Raw genomic sequence first — 8,427 nt, forward strand, 5'->3', positions numbered from 1 at the left:
AAAGAAAATACAGACGAAGTAAAAATAGTCCAGGGCACATTCCTGATCACAGGTAACTGGTGTCGGGCAGGCACCTCCCCCCAACCCTATCTTTTCTGTTTCCACCTGGGCATCTGCCTGGTCCACCTCAGTGTAACTCAGACACAGAGGAGAGGAGACACATCCCAGGCCCGGGGTACTCGATGTGATCACGCCATTCATAGCAAAGACCATGTGACTTCTGCCCCCAGCCCCCACGGGAGGCTGTCGTTCACCGGCGCCGGCCCTCTGCCACCAAACGCCCACCTCCTCCAGCATTTGACACCGAATCAAAGCGAAAGGCGGGACACACGCTGATCACACATGTGCAAGTCGTTATCATCGCGGGGTTATGAGCTTATAAATCCCACTCAGTGAGGGGCGAGCTCCCAAGGCTGAAGGAAGGTCAGCCAAGCCCACGGGCGGCCCCTTGGCCCCAGGTGGAAGCACTTTCCTTCTAGGGCCCCCAGGGCCTGGGAAAAGCCTCTGCCTCCACCCACGTAGAAGAGGCCGAACCCGGGACCGGCCTGCGTTTCCTGATGAGATAGCGAGTACATTCTGGTGAGATGTGAGGGAGCCGGTCCAGCCATCAGACTCGTGGCTTCCTGTCCTATGTGAACTGGCCTGGCCTCTGGGGGGAGGTTGGGGGTGGAGGGCTGAGGACATGAACCCCACCGTCCCTGTTGTTCTTGGCAGCTGGGCACTGGCAGCTACCTTCCATCTCTGGGAGGGCCTCTGCATGGACTGGCTGCAGATTCAGGGCGAGTCCGCGCTGATCCAGGTGGGGCAGACCCTGAAGGTCTAATCATGGGGGGATCATAGGAGATGGGACTCCCCCCCAGAGGCCCCTGCTGGTAAGAGGGACGACAGACTCCTCTGTGTCCCTTGTCTAAGTGGTGACACCTGAGCCTAGCCCGAGGCACTTTGGGGACCAGCATCAGGCCCTGGGCGGGAACCTGGCAAACTGTCCCGCCCAGGGAGGAGGAGGGCCCATGCCTGGGGAATCTTAGCCAAAGTGCAAGGATTGAAGGATGACCCTCAGCCCAGAAAGTCTGCGGCTCAGAGAGGTGGCCACTGCCTCGCTCCCCATGTCCTTGCTGCTCCCAGGGCCTCCGCCCTCTCCCGCTCCATCTCAACAGACTCACAAGTGTTGATACTAGTGGGCCTGGGGCTGGAGTCCCCCTGCCCCTCAGCCCAGCACACCCGGACTGAAGTCTAGCTCCCTAGCCCATCCCGGGGTGATGAGCCCAACCAGCCTGAGCAGCGACTGTGGACAGACGGAAACGGGTGGAACTGAGTTCATGGGAACTCTTCACCTTCCCTCCTGGTTCTGGGACGCCAGGCTTCTCCTCTCAGAAAAGCCTTTTCCAGGGGCTTCCCTGGTGATCCAATGGTTAAGACTCCACACTTCCACTGGAGGGGGTGCAGGTTCGATCCCTGGTCAGAGAACTAAGATCCTGCATGCCACACAGTGTGGCTAAAAAAATTGTTTTTAATAATAAATGTTAAAAAAAAAAAAAAAACCCTTGCTGGGCCCCTTCCCTGAGTTCATTTTCAGGTCCTCAAAGGCTGAAGAGGTGGGTGGACTAATTGTTCAGTTCACAGCAGGGTGTGTCTGTGAGCAGTCAACTCTGGCCAGAGAGCTCTTGGATTTGGCCTTGAGATGAGGTCAAGCATGACAAACCCATGAAGATGTTCCTCCAGGCACCTGCCCACACTGCTGCTTGAGACCCTTGCCGCCTGCCACCAGGACCAGAGGATGACCTGAGCCTGACAATCAGACTCTCTCACCAGGATTTAAACCCAGCTTTGTTGGGGTCTTGGCACCGGACAGTGGATAACACCCCCGCCTGCGAGACACCAGACCCGTCCTGGGTGGAGACCCTCAGCCCACAGGACGCCCTACTTCAGGCCTGGTTCGTGTTTGCTCCTGGCATCTGTCAGGATGACAAATGTTGGAGCGATTTTAAAATCTGGATTTAAAGGGCCTTGTGAAGGAAATGAAAATCAGAGCAATTGAAACAAACTCGCTGGATCCTTTGGGGAGACAATTGCTGGACTGAGGGCAGCTGTGGGCGGTCTTGGCTGTCACGGCCCTGGCCTGGCTGGGCCAGCACTGCTGGTCCCGGACATGGGAGGAAACAGGAGGGAATTTGGTCATTGTTGTTGCTCGTTGTTCAGTAGCTAAGTTGTGTCTGACTCTTTGCAACCCCATGGACTGTGGCATGCCAGGTTTCCCTGTCTTTCACTGTCTCCTGGAGTTTGCTCAAACTCATGTCCATTGAGTTGGTGATGCCATCCAACCATCTCATCCTCTGTCGTCCCCTTCTCCTCCTGCCCTCAATCTTTCCCAGCATCAGGGTCTTTTCAAATGAGTCAGCTCTTCGCATCAGGAGCTTCAGCTTCAGCATCAGTCCTTTCAATGAATATTCAGAGCCGACTTCCTTTAGGATTGACTGGTTTGATCTCCTTGCTGTCCAAGGGACTCTCAAGAGTCTTCTCCAACACCAGTTTGAAAGCATTACTTCTTTGCTGCTCAGCCTTCTTAATGGTCCAACTCTCATATCTGTACATGACTAGTGGAAAAATCATAGCTTTGATATATACAGAACCTTGTCAGCAAATGTGGCCATTGGGCTGGGTGAATTGGCAACTGCAGGGAGTCCAGGGTCAGGGAGGAAGATGAAGATGGTCCGTGCAGAGTGGATGTGGGGAGCAAGTGATCTTGCATCTTTGGATAACCTGGAGTAGGCTCAAGGGCCATTTTTGTTGAACTGAATCCCTTCAGCGCAGTTTCGTGGAGTGTGAACAGAGGGGCAGAGAGGGTCAGGAAGGGGAGGTCACGGTGGGCTGGGACAGTGTGGATGGCTGCTGAGGCTGCAGGAGTCTCAGGAGGTGGGCTGGACAGTGCACACTTCCTGTCCCTGGGCTGGTCAGCCTGGTACAGTTCAGGGGTTGGGGGGAGCAGACAGTGGGCCCCTGCCTCCTATCCCCCAGCATGGGCCTGTCATCCATGGGTGCCTGGGATGTCCATGGCAACTCCAGGCAGCTCAGAGTCCAAAGGCAGCACCCCCGAACTTCAGAACAACCCTGAGACTCCAAGGTCACCCCAGAAGCTGTGCACAGGGCATGGTGAAGCGGCCACCTCTGTGGTTCTGCCAGCCTTAAGACCAAGGACGACAGTGTCTTGAGTCCTCTGACTCCGGAACCTCAGAAACCTAATTGGGTCTGTAGCCAGCCCGGAGCTCTGGTGAGACCCACTGCTGGGAGCAGGGTACCCTGTCTCCATCTCCCCTCAGGTGAGAGGCTGTCTGGGACACAGACCTGAGCCTCAGGTGACCCCTCCCCTCATTCTTTCCACCCAGCCCGAGGTCTCCTCCTGGGGCTCCTCCCAGAGCTCTTCCCTAATCCTCCTCCTGAGGGTCCTCCCTAGTCCTCCCCCCAACTCTTCTCCTAGGACTCTTCCCCTCCTAGGGTTCCTGCCAAAACTCCTCCCCAGTCCTCCTCCCCAGCTCTCCTCCCGGGGCTCCTCCTAAGGACAGAGTCCAGAAGAGTCAGGTCCCATGGCCAGTGGTGATGGATGTCCCTGTCACAAAGGAGGGGAGGCATGGGAAGAGATGAAGTTTCCCACAGGTCCGGTTTCCCTCTTTTGCCGTCACCTGTCGCCCCTCCAGGGGGCCCCGTGGAAAATGAGGAACGTCCAGGTGGGCTCAGCTGTGCTGAGAAGCCCCCAGACGGAGGGTGTGAGGTGGGTGGGGGCAACACGAGACACTAAAGGGAAGGTAGGTGGTGGGCAGTCCGGGCAGAGGTGGGGGTGGGCCTGGGTCAAATTGACCAGAGCAGAGAGGATGTACTAAGGAGAGGGCCAGTGCTGAGGATTTAAAAACAAAGCCTTTATAGTCTTAAACAAATGTGAAAAGTGTGCCATGAAAGAAAAATGAAAGTCGTAAAAATAAGAGAAATGAGCCATCACCCCATCACCTGTCACGCTGATGACATTTAATTGCAGCCAGTTTAGTGGTGGCTCTGGGCACCCTCATCCCTGTGGCCCATGTGCTTCCTGGTTAAGACTTCCGAACAGGGGATTTAGTGACAAGGCTGGGGTTTTGGAAGGAGGATGAGGCGAGTGTGGGAGATGGTGGGGGGTGGAGGGGCCTGGGCTGCAAGGCTGGGAAGCACGGGGATCAGGAGGCTGTGAGGTTCCTGGCCAAGGGGAACCTCCTCAATCATCCGAGCTTCATTTGTGCGATGGAAACACCGTGTGCAGGGCACACACCGGAACCTGCATTCTGCTTACGGCACAGCCACTCAATGAAACATACACTATTGTCATACTCATTTGCTCAGTGGGCAAAGAACCTGTCCACCAATGCAGGAGACATAAGAGACTCAGGTTCGATCCCTGGACTGGGAAGATCCTCTGGACTGGGAAATGGCAACTCACTTCACTCTCCTTGCGTGGGTAATCCCATGGAGGGAGGAGCCTGGCGGGCTACAGTCCACAAGGTTGCAAAGAATCGGACGCGACTGAGCACACACACATGTACACACGTCCTCACTGACAAGTGAAGAAACCATAACAGAGAGGGTGAGCCACTAGTCCAAGGCCACACAGCTGAGGAAGTAACTCAGAATTTTCAGGCAACATTCACAACAGGTACTGTACACATAATGGTTGTGATGGAGCCTGATCGACTCTAATAATTGAGGTCTCTGCTGCCCTCGGTGAGTTTGTGGTGAGAGGTCTCCCCTCTCCCGGACTCCTCAGCAGCTCAGAGGAAGATGACCTTGGCTTGCCAGGCCCCAGGGCTGGGCTGTTCCAAGTGGCTCCTGGGGTGATCTCTAGTGAGTGTTGTCCTGGCCTGTGGACCCCTCATGTGCTTGTGGGGTCCAATTGTCCCTTCCAAGCTGGCCCACCGGTCTCTTAACCCAGAGGTCTTAGTCCAGCTGGCTGGAGCAGACTGAAAGCTGTTTTGACCCATCTGGCTTCACTTTACAGCATCCCTGGCTGGCCGCTCACAGCAGAGCTCGGGGTCAGAAGGGAAGGTCCTCCCCAAGCCTGCTGACCGCTCTTGGATCTCAGACCTAGTGGGCCCTCTCTTCTGCAGAACCGGAAACAGGGCAGTCATCCCGGGGCTGGCGGGACAATGACCACCACGAGTCCAGGTCCTGCAGCAGGCAGGAAGTGTCAAGGCCGGGCTCGGGCCGTGGATCCACCAGCAGTGGATTTGGGCAGCCCCTCACCCCAGTGGCTGCGGTGCCCACCTGCAGCGTCCCTTTGCCCCAAGCTGAGCCTGCGTGGCCAAGCCGGCGTGGCAGGCACTCTGCACACATCTGGCCGAGCACAGCAGGCCATGGCGTGGTGGTGTCATGGCCCAGGAATGCAGGAAGACAGTCTGGGGTTCTGGCATGGAGGCATGGCAATGCACCAAGAATGTGTCTCGTAGAAAGATAATTATGCGTTTGGGGAATATGCGTAAGAAACCCGGTAGATGCCACCGGTTCTGTTTATTTTACCAAGAGCCCAGGCGACGGCAAAGTGGCGCAGCTGGGAAAGCGTCTCTCCCCTCAAGGAGATGAAAGATGCTGGCGGGTACCCAGCACCCGCCTTGATGTGGGTCACTGTCCTCCAGGGGCTGGGTATGGGCGGCCTGGGGGTGGGGGTGGGGGATGCGTGGGAGGGAGGTGGGCGTGACACGGGGCCCTGCTGCGGCCCTAGAGGAGGCAGGAGAGAGGCCGCAGGGGCCGCGGGCGGCGCTCAGCGTCAGGCTGATTTATGGCCGAGTGCGCGGGCAGTGGGCAGGGCGGCTGAATGACCCATTGTGTGGAGGCTGAAAGGCCAGCAGAGCGGGCTCAGTGGGGAAAGATGTGCATTTGATAACCTCTATTCCATTGTGCAAATTTGGAAATCACAGCAAAGATCAGTCAGGGAAAGCAGCGAGGTCTCACTAGCAGAGCTGACGACCGTCAGCCTGCTGGTACGTTTCTTTCAGAATCGCTTAAACCATATGTCTCTGTGTGTGTTTATGCATGCGTGAGTGTATTCCCATGACAGGGGTCATGTATATGTTTAAACATTTATTTTATTGTGGTAAAATACACACAACCTAAAATTTACCATTCGAATGTATACAGTTCAGTGACATTAAGGACCTTCACACTGCAGGACAGCCAGAGCCCCCGTCCGTCTCCAGACCTTTCTCATCTTCCCGAACTGAACCTCTGTCTCCATTGAACACCAATTCCCCTTTCCCACCCCCCATCTAATTTTCTCTCTTTATGATTTCATCTACCCTAGGGACCTCATGTGAGTGGAATCACACTCTATTTGTCTTTCATTGACCGCAGTGCCCTCAAAGTTCATCCACGCTGTAGCGTATGCCAGAATTTCCTTCCTCTTTAAAGCTGAATCATATTTCATTGTCCAAATTTTGTTTACCCATCCCTCCATCGATGGACTCTAGGGCTGTTTCTACATTGTATCTACTGTGAATTACCCTATGAACATGGGTGTGTAAATATGGTATAATGTTTTGTTTCAAACAAAACACGTTTCCTCTCTTCCAAAATGTTCTTGTTTCCTGTCGCATCCCAGGGACCCAGGAATTGGCAGAAGTGGCGCACTTGGAACCCACGATATCCTGGGTCTTCAGGGTTTCACGTTTGGAGGTCAAGTTCTCTCCAGCCTCACCGCCAGCCTGAGTCTATTTCTTTGTTTCTTCTTCTGACGATAAACGTGTGTGCCAGTTAACTCTGACAGCATGACAGCTGGGCTTACAAACTCTGCTCCTTGGTTGGAGATGCCACTTCTGCCCTTGGGCACTTTAGGCCCACAGACTCCCAGACAGAATGCAGGGTGCTGGGGTTCCCCTCCTCATCTGATGCTTTCTCTGCTCTCTGAGAGCGAGAGAGGAGGAGGGTAAGGGCTCCATCCTCTGCTGGGACTCCCGAGGGAAGACAGGCACAGGATTGCCAAGCCTGACCTGCAGGGAAGGGGCCTCGGCCGGTCTAGGGCCTGGGCCCTCAGCGTAGCTGGTCCCTATGTCATTTTTGTTTCTCCAGCGCCTGCGCACTCTGGCAGTGAGTTCTTCATGAGGATAGATTGTGTGAAGGATTCATTTCCTTTTTTCCTTACGAAAAGGAATGTGGTCAGGCAGAACGTTGAGATAGAAGTAACCAGATAATAGCAGAAGTTAGACTTTAGACCAAAGTCTAACCAACAGGAGAACTTACAAGATGTATTGTGAAGCTGGACAGGAGAAGGTTTGCAGAAGGGCTTCGGGAGAGGCCCATGGTGGTCTGCATGGGGGGAAGTGCTTGATGAGAATGGGGTACAGGAACCTGTGAGTCCCCAGGAGACATCAGAGTCAGGGGCGCCCTGGAGGAACCTGTGTGGAGCCTCAGAGGGGGTCCTTGTCCCTCCCTCAGGCTTCTGCTTCCTGCGAGATAAGATGCTGCACCCTAGCTCTGGTTTGCATAGGAGTGGGCCCGAGGGAATCTCCAGCAATGAGTGATACTTGTTTCTGGATGTGTCTCGGCCTTCCCTGAGTCAGGGGATGTGAGATTCCTTCTTCAACACTTTTGAGAACATATTTTGAGGGGCTTGTTTTTTAATATCACAAAATAGGACTTCCCTGGTGGTCCAGTGGTTAGGAATCCTCTCGACAATGAAGGGGACATGGGTTCGATCCCTGGTCCAGGAAGATTCCACAGGCTGCAGGCAACTAAGCCCATGCACTGCAACTTCTGAACTCTCTCTAGAGCTTGCGAGCTACAACTATAAAAACCCGCATACCTAGAACCAGTGTTCCATAAAAAGAGAAGCCGCCACAGTGAAAAGCCTGGTCATTGCAACTAGAGTAGCCACTGCTTTCCACAACTAGAGAAAGCCCATGCACAGCAACAAAGACTGAGCAGAGCCAAAAATATATTTTAAAAAATTTTAAGTAGATAAAACCACAAAATGACTATTGTTCTCCTACTTAAAAAAAAATAAGTAAAAAAAAATAGCCACTGGGGTCACACCCCAGAATCATCTATTTAATCTTTGGTGTAGATCGTTCTCTTCACTTGTAAATACACACAGGTATGTTTTCAGGCTTTTCAAAATTAGGATCACATTATATCTACTGTTTTCTGGCTTGAGTTTTAAAATGTAATGTCTTGCAGACAGATTTCCATGACCACAAATGAAGGCTAATAATTGCATCAGATTTATTTTGCAAATACAGTTGATGGACACTTAGGGTTTAAGTCTCCCTTTTCTCCTTGAATGATAAGGAAGGCCATGGTGACCATCTGATCCTTCTCTCATTCTGTCCTTCGCACAAACTCCCAGAAGTGTTAGCCTGGGGAACAGAGAGGCAGCTTAGTATTGGAGTGAGAGGATGTGCCTGCCCCCCCCCGGCC

General features: G+C 53.8%; 1 long non-coding RNA gene across 1 annotated transcript in view; it reads right to left on the bottom strand.

Annotated features, from left to right (window-relative positions):
• Positions 1-8,220: 8,220 nt before the first annotated feature.
• Positions 8,221-8,427, bottom strand: part of LOC105000473 — a 12,818-nt gene continuing 12,611 nt past the window's right edge. The window contains exon 3 of the long non-coding RNA XR_826750.1: positions 8,221-8,366. This is a non-coding gene — a long non-coding RNA (uncharacterized LOC105000473). The remainder of the gene's footprint in view (positions 8,367-8,427) is intronic.

This window comes from Bison bison, unplaced genomic scaffold (assembly GCF_000754665.1).
Source record: "Bison bison bison isolate TAMUID 2011002044 unplaced genomic scaffold, Bison_UMD1.0 scf7180017864371, whole genome shotgun sequence".
In the NCBI taxonomy this organism is placed as follows: domain Eukaryota; kingdom Metazoa; phylum Chordata; class Mammalia; order Artiodactyla; family Bovidae; genus Bison; species Bison bison.